The sequence below is a fragment of the Mustela nigripes genome, chromosome 1, assembly GCF_022355385.1.
Source record: "Mustela nigripes isolate SB6536 chromosome 1, MUSNIG.SB6536, whole genome shotgun sequence".
In the NCBI taxonomy this organism is placed as follows: domain Eukaryota; kingdom Metazoa; phylum Chordata; class Mammalia; order Carnivora; family Mustelidae; genus Mustela; species Mustela nigripes.
The window spans coordinates 267,537,267-267,562,609 of NC_081557.1; the positions used below are offsets into that span (position 1 = coordinate 267,537,267).

Below are 25,343 nucleotides of genomic sequence, written 5' to 3' on the forward strand. Positions count from 1 at the left end.
TATGACACCCAACTAGATCATCTCCTACTTCCTCAACATCCTCCGGAGTCCATCTGAGATCAGTGTCCAAAGTGGGGACCCTGCTAAAATGATGATCTCAGGCCCCAGAACCAGAGCTTGTGTCTCAAAACATCCTTCTGCATTTTCACAAAAGAGGCTAATATTTTGAAATAATAACTGAGCTTCCTCTCCCCATTCATCATTCCTACCACCAGATTGTCTAGGTGTTCTTTCCCTATTCAGCTGGGCAGCATTATATCAGGACAAAACAATTAACAAGAACAGGAATCTAATTATTAGTTTTATTTGTTTTTAAGATTTTATTTATTTATTTGAAAGAGAGTGAAGCGCGTGGGAGACGTCAGAGGGAGAGGGAGAAGCAGACTCCACGCTGAGCTAGGAGACCGGACCAGTTCCAGGACCCTGAGATCATGACCTGAGCTGAAGGCAAACACTTAATCATCTGAGCCGCTCAGAAATCCCTAATTATTAGTTTCCAAAAGAAATTTTAATTCCACAGAGCCTACAACTTTGAAAGGGGGGAAAAACCTATTTTGAACAGTAAAATCCAAGGATTAGAATATAGATAATGGAATTTGGGTAAAAGTCAGAAATCTCTCACCCTCCCCCTCAGCCCCCAACCAAGAGTAGATGAAACCTGCCCTATTAGAGGAACAGAAACCTTACAGAAGGAGAACAGAACCAGCTGTGAATGTGAAATTCCTAGCAGGCGAATATCGAGTTTAGTGGACAATTAAGACCAAACCTCTAAGGCCATGGAATCAATAAAAAAAAAATCACAACTTTGGAGCTTAGATACGGCCTCTGGAAAACGGATGGAACACAATTCTGAATGTGAATAAATTTAAACCCACAATGACACAATAATCCATGAATTCCTGGTTTTAACTAAATGTCAACAAATTAATATTTCTGTCATCTATTGAGAATAGTGGCTCTAGGCATAAATTAAATTCAGTTACATGAAAATCTCATGTAAGGTGTATTTTTCACAAATTTTGGAAATTGTCTTACCTACCACAGTTTTAAAAGCTACCTAGGGGGGCACCTGTGTGGCTCAGTGGATTGAATGTCTGCCTTCAGTTCTGCTCATGATCTCAGGGTCCTGGGATTGAGTCCCCGCATCAGGCTCCCTGCTCAGTGGGACGCCTCTTTTCCTTCTGTCTGCCATTTCCTCTGCTTGGGCTCTCTCTCTCTCTCTCTCTCTGACAAACAAATAAGTAAAATGATGAAATAAATAAATAAACGCAAGCTACCTAGGTCCTTCTGCTGCGGATGGCCAGCAAACCACACTGAGAAATACTGTGAACTCCACTGAGTAATTCTGTCTTCCCCAGTACAGATCTTCAGGATCTCCTGTAAAATAATACCTACTCCATAGAGTTAAGGGAAGAATTTAATGAAATAATACTTGACATTTGTCATTTAGTTATCAATAGCTACTACATGTCATTAGCAAGGAAACATTTCTTACTCCTCCCTGATATTTCCTTCCATATTGAAAGACCTTAATTAGTGTAACTGCTGTTGTCTTTTATGAAACTTCACTCCATCTGTCCCAGGGAGTGAAATGACTTATCTGACTGGTAGATTTGGGAAGAATAAACTCAAGTGTTGTCAGCTCGTTTCTTTCCTGCTTCCTCCTAGAAACCTGTTGCTAGTACCTTCCCACTGGGTACATGCCACCCATCGCTTTTTTTTTTTTTTTCCAATTCAAACTCATTTCCCTTTTATTAAGGTCCCAGTTACCATTACGTGGTTTGGTACTCAATAAAGGAAAACTTGTTCAAATAAGGTAATATGACCGGAGACAAATTCTGTCCTTACACTGAAGCCTATGCCCCAGCATTATTTGTTCTTGGGCAACTCTAGTCACCTTGGGGACAGTATGTTGACTTACTTCATCTTCACGTGATATAACTTACCCTCTCTTGGAAACAGATGCTATTTCGGCCTACACCTACAACCCTTTGCACTAGTACGTTTGTTCAAAATTAGGTAGTAAAGAAGACTCCTATTTATTGAGTTCCTAAGGAATTCCAACACTTCTTTTAAGAAGAAAAAGTAATATCCATTCAGTTTACCAATAAAGTCTTGGATTTTTATATTCCTTGACCCATAAATTTTATCTAAAAATTTTTAAAGAAATGTAGACATATGTATACATATTTTCTTAATATTTGTACATAAAAATTTTTATGATTGGAAAAATGTAAATATCCAGCAGATACCTTGTGAAATTATAGTGGATCTTTAAAATGGAATACTATGTAGACACTAAAAATAACATTGTTGACTTCAAATTCTGACCAGATGAAATATAAAGAGAAGATTTACTTTCCTGCTGTAAGCAACTAAAAACATGGACAAATAGAAAAAACAATTTTTGGACACGTTAACAAGCAGCACAGGGCTGTGATCCTTGAGGGATGGGAAGCAGTTAAATTGAGCCCTACATTTTCACCAGCACACTGCTTACAGACAGTTTCCAGTCCATGAAATAGGAAGGAAGAACCCAAAGTTCATTGCTATCACCTAGTTGAGGAGATAGAGATCAAAGCAACAATAATTTGCTGGGCAAAGTAATGAAGTTAAGAAGCTCTATATAGAAATCCCCATAGATCTACATGGATCCCACTGAGTCTTCAACTGAATACTGACTGGCAAATGTGTAAGAGAAAACTATGCAAAGTCAGGATGAAAAAAATACCAAAGAGAAAGAGGCAAAACAATTCTGGCAATCACACAAGACTGGAAATAATTTGTCTCTCACCCATGAGAATGGAAGATTTCATAATACATGGTCATCAGGTGGAATTCTCAGTAAGACATCACCTCAGTAGTAGAGCTAAATTAGTCCCATACTAACAGGTTCTCTATACTTACAAAGATTAACCTTGAAAGGATACAACTATTACCTGTGCACCTACACAAAATCTAACATTACTTAAAAGAATAAATCAAAATCCATCAACCCACAACTTTATGGTAAACTAATCTTCAACAAAGCAGAAAAGAATATCCAATGGAAAAAAGGTAGTCTCTTCAACAAATGGCATTGGGAAAACTGGACAGCAACGTGCAGAAGAATGAAACTGGACCACTTTCTTACACCACACACAAAAATAAGTTCAAAATGGATGAAAGACCTAAATGTGAGATAGGAAACCATCAAAATCCTAGAGGAGAACACAGCAGAAACCTCTTTGACCTCAACCATAGCAAGTTCTTACTAAACACATCAATTGTGACAATGGAAACAAAAGCAAAAATGAACTACAACTACTGAGATTTCATCAAGATGAAGAGCTTCTGCACAATGAAGGAAAGAACCAACAAAACTAAAAGACAACCTACGGAACAGAAGATATTGGCAAATGACATATCTGATAAAGGGTTAATATCCAAAATCTATAGAGAACTTATCAAACTCAATATCCAAAAAACAAATAATCCAGTTAAGGAATGGACAGAAGACATGAATAGCCATTTTTCCAAAGAAGACATTCAGATAGCTAGTAGACACATGAAAAAAAAATGCTCAACATCACTCATCAACGAAATACAAATCAAAACAACAATGTGATACCACCTCACACCTGTCAGAATGACTGAAAGTAACAACATAGGAAAGTTAAAAACAGATGATCCAGCACTACTAGGTATTTGCCCAAAGAATACAAAAATACTGATTCGAAAGGACAAATGCACCCCACTGTTGATAGCAGCATTATCAATCATAGCCAAACTATGGAAAGAGCCCAATGTCCACTTACTGATGACTGGGTTAAGTCATATATACACAATGGGATATCACTCAGCCATCAAAAAGAATGAAATCTTACTATTTGCAATGATGTGGATGGAGCTAGACTATTATGCTAAGTGAAGTAAGTTGGTCAGAGAAAGACAAATAGCATACGATTTCAATCATATGTGGAATTTAGGAAGTGAGATTGATGAACATAGAGGAAGGGAAAAAACAGAGAGGGAATCAAACCATAAAAGACTCTTAACTATAGAGAACAAACTGAGGGTTGATGGGAGGAGGTGGATGGGGAATGGCTGAATGTATGATGGGCGTTAAGGAGGGCAGTTGTGATGAACACTGGGTGTTACACATAAGTGGTGAATCACTAAATTCTACTCCTGAAACCAATATTACAGTATATGTTAACTAACTAGAATTCAATAAAAGCTTGAAATGAAAAAAATTCCATCAACCAATGACATATATACGTGTCTGGTATCTCATCAAAAACTACAAGGCATGAACAAAAAAATTAAAAGTTATGCACATAAACAAGAAATATGATATATAACCAGGATAAAAGTCAAACTATAGAAACACATACAGAAATGGTATAAATAATAGGACTAGTAGATAGGAATATTAAAATAGTTAATATGAGTAAGCTCCATATATTTAAATAAAGAAAACTATGACCATGATGAAGAGAGAAATAGTGGGTATATATTAAAAAATTGTACTGCTAGAGATGTAAAAATATTATGCCAGGAAAGAAAAAAAAAAGGAATGGTGTCAACAGTGGATTAGACACTGGAGAGGAAAATATCAGTGGATTTAAAGACATAACAATATTAACTTTCCAAAATGAAAAACAGAAGGAAAAAAATACTGAAAAGAAAGTACATAGAGCATTTGTAATCCAATCAAATACATGAGTGATTAGAGCCCCCAAAGAGAAAAAGAGGTAAGACAAAACAATATTTGAAAAAATAGTGGATAAAAAATTTCCAAACTTGATTAAAATATGAAATCTGCAAATCTAACAAACTTAATGAGCCTGAAACAGAACAAATGAGAAAAACATGCTAAAACATAATAATGATCATTTCAATAGATGCAAAAAAAAGATCGACTAAATTCAACACCTATTTATGATAAAACCCTATAAATTATAGATAAAAAGGGATTTCCTCAACCTTAAAGATATTTCTCGATTACCAATTTAATTCTTAATGGTGAATGACTAGGTACTTTACCTGTAAGATAAGGAAATCACTCAGCACTTTTATTCGACATGAATGTAGAGATCCTAGCCAGTAAAATAAGGCAATAAAAATACATATGGGGGTGCGTAGGTGGTTCAGTGGGTTAAAGCCTCTGCCTTCGGCTCAGGTCATGATCCCAGGGTCCTGGGATCGAACCCCGCATCGGGCTCTCTGCTCAGCAGGGAGTCCACTTCCCCTACTTCTCTCTGCCTGCTTGTGATCTCTCTCTGTCAAATAAATAAATTTTTTTAAAAAATCTTAAAAAAAATAAATATGAGTCATTCATGTTAGAAAGGAAGAAATTTTTAAAAATTGTTTTTTACAGAAGACACACACTCTATGTGAAAAATTCGAAGGAATCTACAAAAAAATTATTAGCTCCAATAAGTGAGCCAAACAGTATCACAAGACAAAAGGCCAATCTACATATATATCAATTTTATTTTTATATTCTAAAAATACACATTTGGAAATTGAAATTAGGAAAACAGTACCATTACAATAGGATCCAGAAATGGGAAATACTTTAGGATAAATCTGACAAAAAGTGTACAAAGCCTATATATAGGAAACTATAAAGCACTGCTGAGAAAAATTTTAAAAGACCTAAATAATTAGATAGATATAGTAGATTCACAGGTTCAACTATTGTTCAAATGTCCATTTTTCCTCAAACTGATCTCAATATTCAACTGAATCCCAATCACTATCTCAGTAGGCTTCTCTGTTTAAATTGACAATTTTTAATTCTAGTAGAACATATGGAGTTATGCAAAGGAACTAGAATAAACAAAACAATTTTGGAAGTGTGCTCTGTAAGATTTGGGAAGAACCTACACAGGAATGTTCTGAGAAGGGCTGAGAATTCTTTTCAGTGATTACTCATCATAAGTAAGGCATTCAACTCCAGAAAATGCGTTGCTGATCATTGCTACTGGTGGAACAGAAATGCTAACACTTGAAACTAACGTTCAGTATGTGCATTCTGTCCCAGTTTCTTAAAAATCCTGACGTTTTCATAAATTTTTTCAAAATTTTTTATTATAAGAGAATCAATGTTTAGTGCAGAGCATTATGGTTAAGAGAACAAGGTAGAGAGTCAAGTTGCCTGTGATTAGACCCTAATTTCACTATTAGACAAATTATTCTTGCTTTAGTCACATTACTCACCAATACCTGGTTTCCTCATCCATACATAATGGAAAGTGAGGTGTTATAGGTGAAGGTACGCGTTTCTCAGTTGATAAGGAACAGAGCCTCCGCGGTACAGACCCGAGCAAGGAAGAACAGACGGGAAATCGTCCCCACTGAGACAGCACGTTCTCTGGTGGACAGTCCCCGTCACAGCCACATTTTTCATGTGAGAGAAATACCGCCAGTCAGGATTACGCGCACCTGAGTGAACAGAGACTCCGTCCTGCTGCAACAGGACAAGGATATGGAGTTGCACAGTCCTATGACAAGTTATACTGAATACACCGAAAGAACAAATGCTCCTTTTCTGAGTCTAATAACGCCGAGATGACTTGTCATGAAGACGACAAACGCTCTGCTTCAAGGCCCTCCCTTGCACACAACCCTTCCAAGTTCAGGAGAACTTTAGAAGTATATTTCTATGGCGATAGGTTTTATAAAATTTGTGAAAAAAAATCATAAAGAACTCTATGGAGACATAATTAATATATAAGAAGCTGGACATAATGTATATAATTTCATGAGTTTAGAGACACGCAGACTTATGAAACCATCACTATAATCAAGGTAATAAACATAACCATCACCTACAAAAGTTTCCTCCTGTCCCTTTAATTTTTTTTGTCTGTTTTTTTGTGTGGAAAGAACATGAAATCTACCATCTTAAAAAATGAATTGTTAACTGCAGGTACCATGTTGTACAGATGTCTGGAACATGTTCATCCTGAATAGCTGAGTTTCATACCCATTTAACAAAAGTTCCCCATTTCCCTTGCCCCTCAGCCCTTAGCCACCCCTACTTTCTGTTTTTCTGACTTTGACTACTCTAGATAGCTCCTATCAGTGGAATTGTGCAGCTGCTTATCCTCTGTGGGGGGCTTCCTGCACTGAGCGTAATGTCTTGCTGGTCAGTCAACGTCGTCACTGGCGGTAGGGTTTCCGTCTTCTTCTTTTTTTTTAATTTGAATACAGTTGACATATAATGCTAAGGTAGTTTCAGGTGCACAACTTAGTCATTTGACAAGTTTACACGTTGTGCTATGTTCACCACGAGTATAGCCACCACATGTCCCACCACGTCACTCTTACGATGTCACTGTATTCTTTACACTCTGCTTCTGATTCCTGTGACTTGTTCATTCCATAACTGGACGCCTGTGCCTCCCACTCGCCTTCACCCATGTTCCCCGATCCCTCTACCCCTCTCTCCTCTGGCAACCATCAGTTTGTTCTCTATATTTATAGTTCTGATCCTGCTTTTTGTCGGTTTATTCATGTTTTTAGATTCCATTTATAAGTGGAATCATATGGTATTTGTCTTTCTCAGTCCGACTCATTTCACTTAGCCCAATACCCATTTTAGGTCCATCCATGTTGTATCAAATGGTATAACCTCATTTTGTATGTCTGTGTAATACTTCACTGTGTATATATACCACATTTTCCTTACCCATTCATCTTCTGATGGATATTTGGGTTGCCTCCCTGTCCTGGCTATTGTAAATAATGCTGTGATAAACATAGCGGTTTACTTATCTTTTTGAGTTAGCACGTTTATCTTCCCTGGCTAAATCCCCAATAGCAGAATTATTGGATCATATTATATTTCCTTTTTTAATATTTTGAGGTACCTCCATACTGTTTCCCACAGCAGCTGCACAAATTTACATTCCCACCAACAGTGCACAAGGGTTTCTTTCTTTCCATATCATAGCCAACACTTTTTGTTTCTTGTCCTCTTGATTTTAGCCAGGGTTGGTTTTTTTTTTTTTTTTTTCTTTTTTGAGGCTGAATAAGATACCTCATTTCCTATCCAGTTGCTGTCAACTGACACTTAGGCTGTTTCTATATCTTGGCCAAGTGAATAATACTGCAATGAACACAGAATGCAGATATATCTTCAAGATCTTGATTTCAGGGTTTTTTTCCCCAAATCTACACATTTATTTATTTACTGTTCAGTAAGTTTTAGTCACTGAGGGGTACAGCATTACATGGATTCTGTGGCCAATGGCTTTTGTAGGAAGGTTGCTTTGGAATTTGGCACAAATCATGCCACTGTTTTTATAAGCATGAGTTATCTTTCCCCAGATTACGCTGGTTTTGTTCAGTTTGCTACCAGGAGTCACTGTGTTGTTCTCGGCTTTGTACACATAAGCACATCTCTTGCCTAGATAGAATTCAGTTTCATCTTGAGCATAAATAACTTCAACTTTAAGAAGGTCTGTACGCTTCCCTCTGGTTCTGGAGACCCCATTCATAGCCAGCAAAAGTGGCCTTGGACCACAGCCTTCTAGACATTTGTCGTTTTAGGAGCCCTGTTCCGAGCAGGCCTCCATACGCTCCAAGACGGCAGACAGAGAAGAGACCATTGTTAGGGATATATACTCAGAAACAGGATTAATGGATCACACAGTAGTTCTATTTCCAACTTCCTGAGAACCTCCATATTTACTTTCATATCAGCTATATCATTTTACATCCCAGCCAACAGTGTAAAAGTTTCCCAGTTTCTCCTCATCCTCACTAATACATATTTTGTGGGGTTTTTTGATAATAGGTAAGCTCACTAGGTGGTATCATGTTGTGGCATTCCTTGATGACTGGTGATTTAAGCACTTTTTCAGATACTTCTTGGTCATTGGAATGTCTTCTTTGAAGAAATGTCTGTTCAAATCCATGGAGTTTTCTTGCTTTGTTTTGCTACTGAGTAGTAGGAGTCCCTTAATTACTTTGGCTATTAACCCCTTATCCGATACAGAGTTTTCAAATATTTCTCTCATTCCATATATTACCTTTCATTCTACTGTTTCCTTAGAGGTGCAGCTTGCCATAGTCCCTTGTCTACTTTTGCTTTTGTTGCCTGAGCTTTTGGTGTCGTACCCAAGAAAATCATTGCTGAAGCCAATGTCAAAAATGTTTTCCCTGTTTTCTTCTAGGAGTTATGGTTTCAGGTCTTAAATCTAAGTCAAGAATCCACTTTGAGTTGAGTTTTTTGTTACAGTGTAAGATAAGGATCTAACTTCACTCTTTGCACATGGATATCCAGTTTTCCCAACATCATCTGTTTAAGAGAGTATCCTTGTCCTATTATGTAGTCTTGGTACACCTGTCAAAAATCAGTTGGCTGCATAGGCATGGGTGTACTTGGGGATTCTCTATTCCATTCCTTTTGCTTAGCTCTGCCTTTATGCCAGTAGAAAGAAAGATACTTTAAATGCAACTGATTGAACACTTCCGCGTCTTTCCACTCTAGCTTCCCTTCCACCATCCTTCCCTGGTTGACACTGGTCATGATGATTTGGGGATCTGGCTAACGTTGACCAGGGGTACATTGAGCTGGACTTTACTGAAATATATTTATGTTTACAGTCACTTCTGTATTTAGTTTAAGTCGTTACTAACCATCCCATTTTAGAAATGTCTTCCTATAATTCTCCCACTCAGTGTGCCGACTTACCTGGGGTTCCGACATGAAAGCGCAGAGCCAGAGTTTGCAGCATAAAATGAGGATGTCCTATGGCATCTGGCATCTCAAATAAGAGGATAATACAGAAGAAATACAGTTTAAAATGCACTGAGCAAGGGACACCTGCGGAGCTCAGTTGGTTGAGCATCTGACTCTTGGTTTGGGTGCCGGTCATGACCTCAGGGTTGTGGGATGGAGCCCTGTGTGAAGTTCTGTGCTTAGCAGGGAATGTGCTTGCCTCTCTGCCCCTCCTGCTGCTCATGTGTTCACTCTCTCTCTAAAATAAATAAATTACTAACTTTATTGATAAATTTAAAAAATGTACTAAGCAGGAAGCTAACCTGTGGAGACCTCTACTAACATCACATATGTAAAATCAAACAGAGGATTTTGTTCTCATTAGTACTTAACCAAAACAGGCATTATCCCCATTCAGAAATATATTTACTGGTGCAACTTATACAATTATAAACCCATAATAAGTTTTTTTGGTCCTTTTTAATGGAATTGTACTTCATAGAAAATAATAAGGGTCCATGTATCTGAAGGACAGAAATCCATAGCAGTAACTTCAAATAGTAAGTACAATTATGTGTGAAATCAAGCATTCCAAAACTCTCACTTATCAATAATAAAAGAGAAAACTCAGTTATGTTAGAGATACAATCTATTCTCTTATTATTCTCTATTTTGCTATAGAAAAATATATGATATTGCGTATCATATTCATATGTAAATATGCTAAAAAATTTTTACAGGAAAGGCAATCAAAGTGTGTTCAACAAAAATGTAGGAAGAAGGGGCACCTGGGTGGCTCAGTGGGTTAGAGCCTCTGCCTTTGGCTCAGGTCATGATCCCAGGGCTCTGGGATCAAGCCCCGTATCGGGCTCTCTGCTCAGCAGGAAGCCTGCTTCCCACTCTCTCTGTCTCTGCCTGCATCTCTGCCTACTTGTGATCTCTGTCTGTCAAATAAACAAATAAAACCTTAAAAAAAAAAAACCTTTAAAATAAATGTAGGAAGAAAGCATTATAGAAATGTCAGTCATTGATAAAAACTCACATTGCTTGTGTTTTTCTGGATTTGTAGATCTTCGTGGTATTTGTCAACTTATATAATTTTTCCAGTTTCTTTATTTCTTCTAACAAATATTCACTATTATAACCTAATTTTTTATTCAGTATTTTGTACTCTTGTTTTTACTGAAGTTCTCCAAAATTGTACAAGCTTCAGGTCACATAAAACCTAGGTCCTTCACAAGGAAAAATTTTAGTATCTACTTGAATAATATCCTATTGTGTGTCACTGTAATGTGGAGCAACTTGAGAGATGATAATTACACTTATTAACACAACATTTCCGTATGCTTCCTTCCAACAGAATAGTTCTGAATTAGTAATGATGGCACTGAGGGCCGGCACTCAGGCAGTAAGAGCCACATCAATGCAAAGACTTGCTTTAATTGCCCTTCTAGATACAAGTATCCGGAGCGCTCACCATCTGTTGGAGAACCACTTTGGGTCTTCCAGTAAGTGCATGACATTCCTGAGGCGGAGGAGGGTATAGAGATGAGACACATCTAATACTTGCCTTCACGGAGTTCACCGTCTCAACAAGAGAAAACAGTAAATGGAACATAAAATTAAGATATGAACTCTATATCAATGCTATGAACTAAATCATGCCCCTCCCATTCAGATGTTGAAGCCTTAAGTCCCAGTGTATGATATTTGGAGATGAGGCCTTTGGGAGGGGACTTAGGTTTAGATGAGGCCATGAGGGCCCTCATAAAGGGTTTTATTCCGTTGCGAGAGGTATCAGAAGGTTTGCGCTCTCTTCTCTCCACTGCGGGAGGAAGGCAACTGACTGTGAGCCAAGAAGAGGGCCGTCATCAGAACGCAATTCTGCGGGTACCCTGATCTTGGGCGACCCACTTCCACAACTGTGAGACAATAAATTTCTACTGTTTAAGTCACCCAGCCTACAGTATTTTGTTAGGACATCCTGACAGACCAATACGGTTATCAAATGTCAATTTTTTTTTTTTTAATTACAACCCACTTTAAGGCAGAGATCATGACCCAACACACACACACACACACACACGCACACGCACACAAATACTTACACTTCCAATATGTTATATATACACTCCCTATAGTTTTCTTTCTTTTTTTTAAACTATTTTATTTATTTATTTGACACAGAGAGATCACAAGTAGGCAGAGAGGCAGGCAGAGAGAGAGGGGAGGAAGCAGGCTCCCTGCTGAGCAGAGAGCCCGATGCGGGGCTCGATCCCAGGACCCTGGGATCATGACCTGAGCCGAAGGCAGAGGTTTTAACCCACTGAGCCACCCAGGCGCCCCTCTCCATAGTTTTCTATTCAACCTCGTTTTGTAAAATGCTGGTCACAATCCTATTAATTGATTTTATAACCTCCGAATGGATCACAACCCATCATTTGAAAAGTTCTGTTCTATGTGACTATTTTGTCCTATTATGCGTTGACTTAAAACCCATTAATATAAACTGAACAAAAGCCTCCATTAGCTTTAATACTGAGTGAAAAAAAAGACACTGAAATCCTGACGGACCCCTTCTGCCAATTATTCATATTCATATTTTTATTCACATACATTGTATCAAAGGCCTCAGCTGTCCCTCCGTACACGTGCGCATGTACACGCGCACCAGAACGCACACACACAGCACACACTCACGTTTCTCTCCTTCTGTCCATACGTTGGATTTGCCTGTTTCAGTGACAACTACGGCGAGAGCCCCCCAGCGCGTCACCAGAGTCTGAGTGAGGGGTTATTTCAGCGGCTCTTCACCATCCCAGAATCGCACTGAACCACAAGAATTTTCTGACAGGACTTGGCAAGATTTTCATTACATTCAAGATTGTTTATTCCATTGGCAAATGTATCATAAAAGGGTTTGGCTCTTTTCTAAACTACACTGGGCATGTCTGTGTGTATTTGCACACGTGTGTGCATGTGCACACGTGTGCACACATATGTAAATATTCTGTAACATATAGAATCACTGATGAATACATAGAAATGTTTTCTTAATTATTCAGTGGTAACATTTGTGCCTGCGTTATTGTGATGATCAATAATTATTTACTCACAAAATACATTACATTGATGGAATGAATAATGCTAAAATACTACCTCCTTAGTACAACACTGGTCTCTATTTAAAATGCACTTTCCAGCCTCCATTCTGCATGCTTTAGAAGAAGATGACCCACAAGAACAGGTACAGTCATAGTGTAAACACCAACTATGTTTTTTCTATCATTGCATATGTATGAATTTAAATTTATTGAGCCCATCACCATTAAGTACAGAAGGCAAGATGAATTTCTCACTGAAACAAGATCCATGTGTCATAGGGAAAAAAGTGTCTACTTGCTGAATACACAGATCTTAGCTACGTTTGGAACACAGGTTAGTATAGATCTCTCCATGAAACTGATTCTAGATTTTTAGTAAGTAGGAGACAGTGTCTTAAACTGGCTTTGATGAACATAAAATTGGAACAGACAATTGCAGGAAGATTCCATAACCCACTCCTCCACTTCCGTCCATTAGCCGCATCTTACAAGGGTGAGCTACACACCTTACAGTTAACAAAACATCATCAAAATTTTATGAACAGAAGTCCACAGTTTACATTAAAATACATTCTTTGTCTTCACCATTCTACAAGTTAGACAAATGTGTAATGTTGTAAGGACCTATTTAGCCAGAGCGACTCCATCTTGGTTAAACAGCCATTTTGTTGTTTGTGCAGTAAAACTTAAAATGACCCCGCCCCCCTCCCTGAGAAACTTACTCAGAAGCAAATCTGGAAAACCAGTAAAATATGGTTGGCCAGTCCCTAATAACAGAGCCCAGAATACAAGGCCAGTTCAGCCAATTCCTGATAACAGAGCCCAGAATAAAAAGACGAGTCAGGCCAGGTGGAGACATCCAATCAGTAAAAAGCACACATAATTGTCTGCCTAACCAACAAAGAATGTAAACCCCATCTTTTGGGTGTCAAACTTGAGTGCCAATTCTGACCAGAATAATAGGTTAGTTCAAACAGCTACTATAGGGTAAATTATAATTCAACTGGCCACCAGCATGTGGCCTAACATGACTACGCAATGTTACAATCTCATTGGCCACCGATGTGTGGCCAGGCTTTTGCTCTATAAAAGTTAGTCTGTGAGGCTGGGAGGGGTCGCTCTCTTCGGGGACGGCCCTGGCCTTTCAGTCTGCCTTCTAATGCTTGGCATAGAATAAAGCTTTGCATAACTTTTACCTTGTCTCAGTCTCGTTCCTTTGATAACAGACCTAACAATGTCAAGTGTTCCCGTTCCGGTAACGGGCAGAAATCCATGCACCAAAGTTTGTGGCAGCAGTATTCCCGATAGCCGTAGACAGTATGTTTTAAAATACAAGGAAACTAAGAAGTCTCTCTTTTCCCAGTAGATGATCAAAGGTTTCTTCAATTCATTTCGCTCCGCATCTGATGGGAAAACAATGCAACTGCCCCTCCTCTCCGAATTTCTCTTGGCCAGAATTCGCCTGCTTCTTGGCTCACTTTGGTCATTTCAAGAATGGGCAGAATCCATGTGGAGTTAGGGCATGACCAGCAACTTAAGGGCATCCAAGAAAGGTCCCTGGTGTAAGTCCTGGAATCACGCACAGCAGTCGGCGGTAAAACTAGACGCTCCCAAGCCCGCACCCTGGGACGGTGCCAGAGAGCCCCATGGATCCGCCGCAGAGATGCTTTGTCAGGCGGGGGTCAAGAGATGGAGGGAGTGAGGGGGAAGAAGGTGGGGGTCAGAATTACACAATCTCACAACCTGTCGTCATTCATCCCAGTCCATCCCGGTGTGAAGCCAATTTGTGCCTGGTACCTACTGGCTGAGTGAGAAGACTGATAATCGCCTTATTTTACAAGTTACTAATCAAATCCAATCACTGCATTTTCCAAACTCCCAAACATCCATTTTTTCTTCATCTCCTTAGTTTCTCTTTTTTGAAATCCATATTTTCCATGAATCCCAAGCTTGTTTTTCTTGTTCTTTCCGGTATAACCCTTTCAGGCTTTGGAACTGTGCTCCATGCTCTTCCCTCTGACTGTGATGGCCCCTCCCTCCCTGGCAGGCCGCTACTCATCTCTAACAACCAAGCGCAGGTAATTCTCCTTTTGCACATCCTCTGACACCTGAGCAAATTCACTCCCTACTTCTTACGACGCTATAATGAGTCACATGAGAGTCTCTGGTCTTTCTCTTCTTCCGCTTCTGTCAGACTAGAAGCATCTTGAGAGTAGAGGCTGCGTCACACTTATATTCCCTCTTCAGCGGCTCTTACAGAATCTGGCTCCAGGGCACTGAATTGATGAACCGATTGATCCACTGATTAACACCCTTCTTGGGAGCCCTGCTTTAGCGTGACGCATTGGTCTCTGTCCTCTCTGAATTTTTCAAAATGTATTTATTAAAATTTCATGAGGCCACTTTGCATTTCCTTTGAAGTCCATGTTCTTTACCGAAGATGGAAGCAGGCCTCATGATCTAGTCTCACTTGAAAATTGTGATCACCGATGGCAAACGATACCATCCCCGGGAGTATGTTTGCATTACATTGGTTGCTTTGAATGATCAGAGACAAGTTCTTCTGAAAGCTTTTCACCACCACTAATATCTTCATTTCCTAACCGAAGGACTTCTCTAGTAGAGCATGCATCTCTGACAAGTCCTAAGTCAATGACAAAATCAAGACGAACTCTGTGTCAGTTTCTGCTGAACTGGAGGATGCTTTCCTCTCTAAGCCAGACATCGCTGTCTGAAGACACAGCATTTTAATTGTTAATGGTCTCAGAATTAACATTATTTTCTCAGTAATGACGTCGCAGCGACAGAGGGATTACTTGTTCCTAAGTGCTGATTCTCTGCATGTTTGTCCAATATGCCACACCAGGAAGGACATAAAGTGCTCTTATATTTAGTATTTTTTATTATTTTTTTCTGGGCTGAAATTTGGAATTATTTCTCCTGTGGTAAAACTCAATTGTAATTTCTCTTTGTTTTGTTTGGAAGACAGAGACAAGGTTTTCCTTATTTTATATGTGGATAAAGACCTATTACAATACAAGTCAAATATAATTCCTAACAGAAGGAACCTTTAAAAAGGAATCTTATTCATTTTTTTCTTTCAATTCAGTAATGGAACATTTCAAAAAAGAGCCCAGCAAGCTTGAGCCACGTTGTTTAAGAAAACTAAAATTTATCAGTCTTATCTGTAGATTCATGGGAAAGAAAAGTTATAATTATATGTTAGCACCTGGGGGGCCGTGAGCCCCATTTTGGAATTTTTCTGCAGGGTTCCATGTAACATAACTCTGTCTACTTTTCCTATAAAAGGCCAAGCTCTCAAGTTTTCCTGAGGAAGAATCCTGGCAGTTTTCACCTGTAAGTTAGAAGAGGTGTATCCCCCCAACCCCAATTCCACTGGCTGACAATGAGACTAGAGGACGGGCAATTTTCATAACTGCTGTAATGCAGGTTCTGTTACCTTGTCCTAGAGCTCCCTGATCCTTGGTTTTATCTTCCTCTTGAAGGTGTCTTCCATCTGCTCCTCAGCACTCTGTTTCTCCTCCGACCTCCTGTTAACGGCCTTTATGTCTCTGTATATCTAGGACCACGGACTACATTTGGAGACAGTTTCCTGATCCTGCATGCCCCTATGCCCTAAAACCATCTTTGTCGCTGCCACAGAGAATTCCCAGGTTAAATGTTAGCTAGAAGAATATTTCAACAATCTATACAAGAAAGGAAACCTGGACCGAGTCTTGGCAGTGGAAAGGAAAGGTTCGCATTCGCGAGGCAGTTCAAGTCACGATCAAAATAATTTGGTGCCTTAACTGGGGGGTGATAGAGAGGGAAGAAGCTATTAAGCAGAAATGGAAATCAGATAGCTCTGCTAGTTATCAGTTACTGCTTGACAGGAGAGGGTGTCAGGGGTGTGTGTGTGTGTGTGTGTGTGTGTGTGTGTGTATGTGTGTGCGTGCGCGTGCACGCATGTTATCATGGGGAATCCATCAAAACAGCTAAAAAGAACCAAGGGGAATTTCCTATGTTAAGATCATTTTGACCTATAAAAATGGCAAATGCATTTGATTCAACCTGAAAAAATCAGACCCAGAAAAAGTCATTTTCATTGCCGACCATCTTACTGGCACGTTCGCAACTTTCTATTTCCAGTTTCCTTCTAGGTTTGTGTGTTCAGAAAAATACTCAGTGATAAGTCGTGCAAGACTCCTTAGGCCTCTAAACTACCAGCAAATCTACAGATGTTTTCTTTTTAACAATAATAATACTAGAGAAGTGCACTTCCATGAAGATTAGAGCACATTATCCTCACACTAATATCCCCAGGGAAGACATTATCCTCATCGTACATATGGAAACAGGCTCAAAGAGGTAAAACAGCTTGTCTGACAGCAAATGGAAAGTGATGACCTCTGTGGATTCTAGGGGCTGGTCTGCGGCTCCTTCGGTCCGTGCGGCTTGCCCGTCCGTGAAACAGAAAGGTGGACATTAGGTGTGCCCCGCGTCAGCTCTGTCTAAATCAGCAGAAATAAGCCAACGAAACAAAACAAGGTCAGCTTTCATTCCCTAAATTGTGATCATTTTACATGGGCTTGAATGCATGCAGCAGCATGAAAGTTATTCAAATTGTCACTATCGCCCTTTTTCACAAGAATTCTCTCTGCGGACCTCCCCTCGCATTCCAACCTACAGAACTTCGCTGTTGAGAAGCCCACGAGACCGTGTCACAGTGAAAAAAACCTTTTCCTGTTCTTCTGCCCAAACTTGCCTTTCCTGGTGCTCGCGGCTTTCCCCTAATGACTGTCTAGAGAACATGCCCAGTGCATTTTCTTTGTTCCACAGAAGAGGCCTGCAGAAGACTCCGGATTTTAATTTGAAAAATAAATAAACGCCCTTGAAAAAGGAGGAGTGTATTCCCTTAGGCCTCTTTCATTAACATGAGCTTCCTGAAATGCAGAGTTCAGTCCTGGGAGTCAAGGTTAGAGGCAGAAGACCACACAAACTTGGAGACGCCTTAAAGAATTAGAGAGAAAAATGTGGTTTATTAGTTATACTAGTTACAGAATGAACAGCATATTGTATGTGCTGTGTTAGAGGTATGTTATGAATAACAAAAGCCCTGGAGCATTTACATATTTGTTTTCAGCAATCCTGGCAGTTGGATTTCACCATTCTATGCCTCTTTGCCAGAATCACTAAACACTGGTACATATGGCATCTGAAGGACCATATGCCATAGAAAATGTTAGTTGATGCCTATACTTCTATATTATATTTCTATTTCAGATTTTTGCAGTTTGAACAAAGAATCGTAGAAAAAACAAAATATTGGACAAGCAGTAAACAGTAAAGTGAAAAAAATGCTTCAGAGAAAGCAAATAACCATGAGTTAACATGGCGATATGGTAATGAATCAGACATGGGAAGTAATTGTTTTGCATGAATAAATTTAGATAGCCTTTCATTCTATTATTTTGGAGCTAAAGGCTGCAACAGGAATAGTGAGAGCTGACATATTTTTCTTATCTTATTCTTTCTGACATTTCTTGTGAAAATCATAGTCTCCATTTGATTGAAATGAATTAACATGAAGGCCACTACAGTCAGTGACATCTAAATCTAGGTTAAAACAGAAAATTCAATATCAAGAATTATTTTGCAATATTTATTTAGATTTTTGAATGAGATTTTTAGCCTGCATCTAGGTTTTTTTTTTTTGTTTTTGTTCTGAGACACAGAAAGACTCTATAGTTAAAGTCAACATGATTGAATACTTAGCTCTCTCAAAACAGGGAAACAAACAGAATCTCTTGGCCAACTGTGATACTGTGATTTATTTTATATATATATATTTGATCATTCAGATGACCAAAATATATTTATTATATATATTTGGTCTTTACAAACAGTTCCTGGCTCACAGTTCACAAAACCCCTGGAATGTCCTGAGCTTCTAAGAGCAATGGGAACATCTTTTATTATGTTTGGTCTCTTAGTCTCAGTTCCTGAAATTGCTTCAGAGCCACAAAGCTGAAACAGGTGTAATTCATACAAACCCCTTTTCCTCCACAATTTATGTTAATGAAGGTCACTTCCAGAAAATACCAAAGGATGGGGGCTATTGACAGGGGAACCAATCATGTCTAGAGGGTTGGAACTCTCAGTTCTACCCCCTGATTTCTAGGGAGGTAGAATGACTAGAGGCTGAATCAGTCACCAAGAGCCAATGAGTTAATCAATCAGATAAAAAAGACTTTATAAAAACCCAAGAAGAGAATTCAGAGAGATTCCAGGTTGGGGAACCAGAATTCTCAGACCCTGCTGGTATCAGAATTGCTTGTTGGTATTGGAAACCTACACACACACACACACACACGCACACACACACACACACACACACACACAGGAACTGAGTCCAGGAACCCAAAGAGCAACACTTTACCAATAAGAAAAATACCAAAATAATTAAACAGTTGTAGTATATAATAGGTAAGTGATAGACCATTGGGAATAACTTGGTGAAGATACTAATAAAACTGCTTATCTGCAATTTTCTAAAGGCAGTTTATTCTTTTTAATAGCCTCAAACAAAATAAAACAAAACCACAAATTCTTAGTCTAAATCTGGCCTGGAATAGGCATCATCCAAAATTGTGAAAACTTGATAAGAGGTTGGGCTACTTGACTCAGTGACTGAATGAGTGAGCCTACTAGAGTAAGGTATGGGGGGGGTTGACAATGTAAAGCATAAAAGTTGTAATATTTTGGCTTAAAAGTCATCTAATAATATTTAGTTTAAAAGCAGAATTGTGTAGTGTATTGGAGTTCTCCAGAGAAACAGAATGAATATAGAAGTAAAGCCAAAATAAATAGATGAATAGAGATAGAGAGAGAGATTGATTTGTTATAAGAAATTGGCTCATTTGATTACAGAAGCTGAGAAGTCTCACAATCTGCCATACGCAAGCTGGAGACCCAGGAGAGCCAGTGGTGTGATTCCAGGCCTATCTGAAGGCCAAAGAACCAGAGGCGCCAGTGATGTAAGTTCTAGTACAAGGGCAGGGGAAGACTGATGCCGAGCAGGCAGAAAGGAAGAAAAGAAACCCTTCCTTCCTCTGCTTTTTGCTCTCCAAGACCTCGAAGAATGGGATGCTGCCCGCCCACATCGGGGGGAGGCCCCCTACTTGCCACGTCCGCCTCATCTCATCCGGAAACTTCCTCCCAGGCACACCTAGAAATGGCGTTTACTCTGGGCACCTCATGACCCAGTCAAATTAACACATAAAATTAACCATTGCAAGTAGGACTTTACAGGCTTAAAGCACATTGTGTTCTTTCTCCTGAGAGATAAACAATCCTAAAAACCAAAACAGAACAGAACAATTCTGCAAATGGATATCACTGCTTTTTCATATTACAGATGAGAAGACCAGCTCAGAAAGTTTGTCTTCCTGCTCTTATGTCTTAACTGTACCTTGGAATTACATCTTGTTCTAGCAGTGACCGCCCCCCCCCCCAAACTGGAAGATTGGAAACAAAATACCTTTTTCAGAGGAATTGTATATTGCTCAGTAAGATGCAAAACTGTTATGAAACATGGAATCTTAAGCCTTTCCTACAAGAGTTTGCTCTGTATGGAGGCTGTGAAGATATCTGGGTAAACTTAGGGCTATAATTTCATGTCCTAATCATTCCAGAACCACGAATCTCGGGCTCCCACACCTACACCAAGAAACCAAATGTATGTCAGGACTCTTCTGTAATGCTACATGGTTCTCCCTTAACAGAGCTCCTAACCCTAAAACCAGAACAAGGTAGACATACTTGTTTCCTAGGGCGTCCACAACCAATTGCTATGAGCTCTGTAACAAAACAGAAATGAGTTCTTTCATGTTCTGGAGGCCAGGAGTCCAAGGTCAAGGTATTGCTCTCTATGAAGCCTCTAAGACAGAAAATGTCTTGGTCTCTTCAACTTCTGGTGGCTCCAGGCACTCCTAGCTTGTGGGTGCATAATGCCAGTCTCAACCTCTGTCTTTCCAGGCCCTTCTTCTCATCTTCTGCCACGCCTCTCTTCTGTGTCTCTCATGAAGGTATTTGTCAATGGATTAAGAGCCTATTCATGAAATGTAGGATGATCTCATCTTAAAATCCTTAACTTAATTACATCTGTAAAACCCTTTTTCCAAACAACATCACATTCTCAGATTCTAGGAACTAGAATATGGACATATATTTTGAGAGTGGCACCGTGCAACCCACCACAGTTCACTTTTGGCCCCCTAAAACTCACGTCTGTCTCACATATTCACTCTATCCCAATATCCTCGTCCAAACTCACTTCCCTACAGCATCAGCTCTGAGTCCCAAATCTCATCTAATTATCATCAGCACAAAAGTCCCAAATCCCATCACCTACATCAAGTACGGGTCAGATTCTGTGTGTTCTGCCCTGAAACAAAAGAGTTCTTTCTGTGGACACATAAAACAAGAAAACAAATTATTTGAATTTTAAAATATAATGATGAGATAGGTGTAACATTAGACATAAACAGGATAGACCTTCCCATTCCCAAAGAGAGTGGGGGGGGGGGTGGCAGTGGAAAGAATAAAGAGTCACCAGTGCCAGGTAAGTTTGAAATACATACTGAAAAGTTCTGTTAAGTCTCAGGACCTGGGAATAATACGGTGTATCTTAATGCTCTGTCCCTGAGACTCCAGAGGCTTCTATACAACCTGCAGGGGCTCTACCCTTGGAATCATTATTACTTTTTCCTGAAGGGTAGCATATGTTTGCAGTTGTAATTTCCTGCTTGAGTAATTTTGGAAGCTCAACAGCTTTCTCTCATTATGTCCTGTTTCTGTCCCTTTCAGTCCAAGTTAGCAGTGTTCCTGCTGAAATAACATTCTCAAAAACCATGTGGGTCCCTCGTGTATGTCACGAGAGTCCACAGCCTTAGATACTTTCTGGAAAACCCCATCGCTTCTGCCTTCTCCTGAGATGATTGAGTATATCCTAATTGTATGAGCAAAAGCTTATCCAGCCCTACACTTGGACTTCTCTCCAGAACACACTTCCTTAATAGTGAATTTCTTAATGTTCACATCCTTTGAAATCTGGAGAAGCCAAGAACTTCTGAAATCACCAAGTCTTGGCTCCTTTTTGCTTAACAGTTTCTTCCTTAATTTATCTCTTTCCTTTTACGTTTTACTAAGCAGAAAGAAAATAGCAGGCTGCATCTCCAGTACTTCGCTTGGAAATCTCTTCAGCAACATATTCAATTTCATCATTTACAGTTTGTTTTCTCCACAACTGCAGAACACAATGCAGCCAAGTTTTATGCCACTATATAACAATTCCTCCAGTTTTATATAAAATTCCTTCCGTTTCCAGTAATCTGTTCCTCTTTTCCTTCTGAGTCCTTACCAGAATCGCCTTTCTATCCACATTTCCACCAACAGTCTCCTCAAGGCAATCTAGACTCTTTCTAGTATGCGCTCAAATTTCTTCGAGCCACAACCCATTATCCAGTTGTTACATACATGAGCCAAAGATGGCCTCCACATACTGGCTTCTATGTTGTTTACTTCTTTTTTTTAAGATTTTATTTATTTATATGACACAGAGAGAGATCACAAGTAGGCAGAGAGGCAGGCAGAGAGAGAGGGGGAAGCAGGCTCCCCGCTGAGCAGAGAGCCCGATGCGGGGCTCGATCCCTGGACCCTGAGACCATGACCTGAGCCGAAGGCAGAGGCTTTACCCACTGAGCCACCCAGGCGCCACTGTTGTTTACTTCTTAACAGCAGGCTGAGACTCATTAGCCCCAAACCCCACCCTGTCAAACTCACATTTTACACAACCAATTGTTTCTTGCTTTTAAAGATTTTACTTCTTTGAGAGAGCGAGCAGAGAGGGAGAAGCAGACTACCCCTGAGCAGGGAGCCTGACGTGGGGCTCAATCCCAGGACTGCGGGATCATGATCCAAGCTGAAGGCCGACGCTTAACCCACTGAGCCACCCAGGTGCCCACACCACCAAGGTTTGCTACCCCATAATCTTGCTCATGCATTAGCCATAGATAAGATAATGACCCTAAACTGTGGCTGCTCTTCAGAACTCTCTGACCTGGAGAATCCTGTCGGGCTGCCGTGTGACCTCATGTCTCCCAACTCCTGACCCTGAGAAGGTCCCTTGCACTCCCCCCTTTTGAATGGTGGCCCCCCACTCTGGCCTCTGGACAGTCTCATGCTCAAACCCACCAAAATGTTGCCCAAAATAAAAGCTGATTGTTAGTTAAGTCCGAGTTATTTTTTTTCTTTTATCAATCATCTTTTGACAGTACAGTCTTTGCTTAATGCCAGGCCATGAGGATGTGCTTGTTTTTTTTTTCAGTTTTCTAGATTTTGGCCTTACATTTAGAGCTGACCCATTTTGCATTAATATTGGTATATAAAATGTGAAATTTAGTTGTTTTCTTTTGGAGTTCCTTTTGGATATGAATATCCAATTTTTCTAACACTACATGTTGAAGAAACTACTCTTTCTCTATTTAAGAATTTTTGTACTTTTGCCAAAAATCAAATGGTTGCATTTGTGTGGATCTATTTCTATATCTCTGTCCTGTTCCATTGACCTACTTGCCTATTCTTTTGCCAATACCACACTGTCTTGATTACTGTAGTTTCACGGTAAGTCTAAAATTCAGGTACTATAAGTTCTCTAAATGTATTCTTCTTTTTCAAAGTTGTTTTAGCGACTCTATTTCCCTTGTCTTTCCATAAATACTTTACAAAATATCCCTCTGTAACTTTGACAATTGTCTTAGATCTATACACGAAGAAAAATTGATATTTTTCCTATAGTGAGTATTCTAATTCATAAATAAGACCTATTATTTAAATTGCATTTTATTTCTTTTGTCAACATTTTTATTTTCAGCATGCAGATACTGCACAGTTCAGTTAGAATTATTCATAGGTATTTTCCTTGTCAGAAACTTCTTTAATTTTTAAAAAATTTTGATATCTAATTGCTCCTTGCTAGTATGCCATAGTTGTTTTGTGTGCTGACCTTTCGAAGATGTATCTAGTGACTTTGATTAGCTCATATATTTGCCCTAAAATTTTACTCTTTTTTTAAAAAATTTATTTATTTATTTATTTGAGAAAACGAGACAGATCACAGAGGGAGAGGAAAGAGCAGGCTTGCCGCTGAGTGGAGAGCCCCATGCAGGGCTCCATCCCAGGACTCTGAGATCATGACTGAGCCAAAGGCAAACAGTTAACCAACTGAGCCACCCAGACGTCCCTTTCCTAAAATTTTAAGAAAAATTCCTGGAAATTACTTGTGTTGGAAATAATGTCATCTACGAACAGGGATAGTTTATTTCTTCCTTTCCACCCCATACATCTTTAATTTCTTTTCCTTGCCCTACGGAAATGGCTAGGACTGTCAGAATGGTATTCAATAGTAGTGAGGAAAGTGAACTTCCTTCCTTTTTCCAATCACCTAAATATTTGAGTGCAGCTCTTTCTGCCTATGGGTCCTATCCCCATACTTTAATAAAACTATCTTTTTTGCACAAAAACATCTCAAGAATTCTTTCTTGACGGTTCACTCTAGGACCCCACCCCACATCAAATCATATAATTTTGGTGCCCAACCCGCCAGCTGAGTCTTCTCGTCTGGACTCTGAGACTCTGCAAATTCGGAAGCCAGTATGCCCACTAACATGGCTTCTTTGTCCCGTGAACGTGTGGAAGACCTCCAACTTCTCTTCAAATGACAACGAAGGTCTGGAGGATGTCACTTGGCACGTGGACGCTCTTGATAATACACAATCAAAGCCCTAAATGAAACTCAAAATAGCATTTCCCTATTAAACACTGAAGTAACGCAAATAGGTAAAGCAGTTTTACAAAATAAAACGGCATTAGACATTTTCATTGCTGCACAAGGTGGAACTTGTGCTATCATAAAAACAGGACGTTGTGTATATATTCCAGATCATCACAGAAATGTAGCAGGATTGCTAAAAGATAAATACTTGAACTGATGCTTTACATGATCTCTCTCTCTCCCTATCCTTTCGTGATTGGTTAAACTCCTGGGCTGGAAGAAAATTTTGATCAACTATCAAAGGCTTTTTTAATTGGGGTTTCTTTTTTCATATAAACCTTATTTTGTTGTTTTTTCCAGTATTTGGCTCTCCTCTCGTGCCAAGACTCCTTTACTGCATTTGGTAGCTCCTATATATACATATCTATATTCAGAAATCCTATATGTAGAAAAAAATATATATATATGAATTTATACGCATATATACAAGTTCTGCAACAGATCAATGTTGACCCATAGGTAGGGACATCTTTATGCCCCTGTTCAGCAGGAAGAAGTCACAGAAGATAAGACCTTCCGCCCTCAACAACCTTAAAGATTGTTCCAGGGCGAATTATGTAGAGAACAAAGACAAAAGGAAATGTAGATAGAATTAAGTTTCCATACAACTTGTCATCCATTGACAAAT

General features: G+C 39.3%; 1 pseudogene; it reads right to left on the bottom strand.

The window, feature by feature from the left end:
• Positions 1-8,189: 8,189 nt before the first annotated feature.
• On the bottom strand, positions 8,190-8,532 carry LOC132003516 (large ribosomal subunit protein eL33-like; annotated as a pseudogene).
• Positions 8,533-25,343: the final 16,811 nt, after the last annotated feature.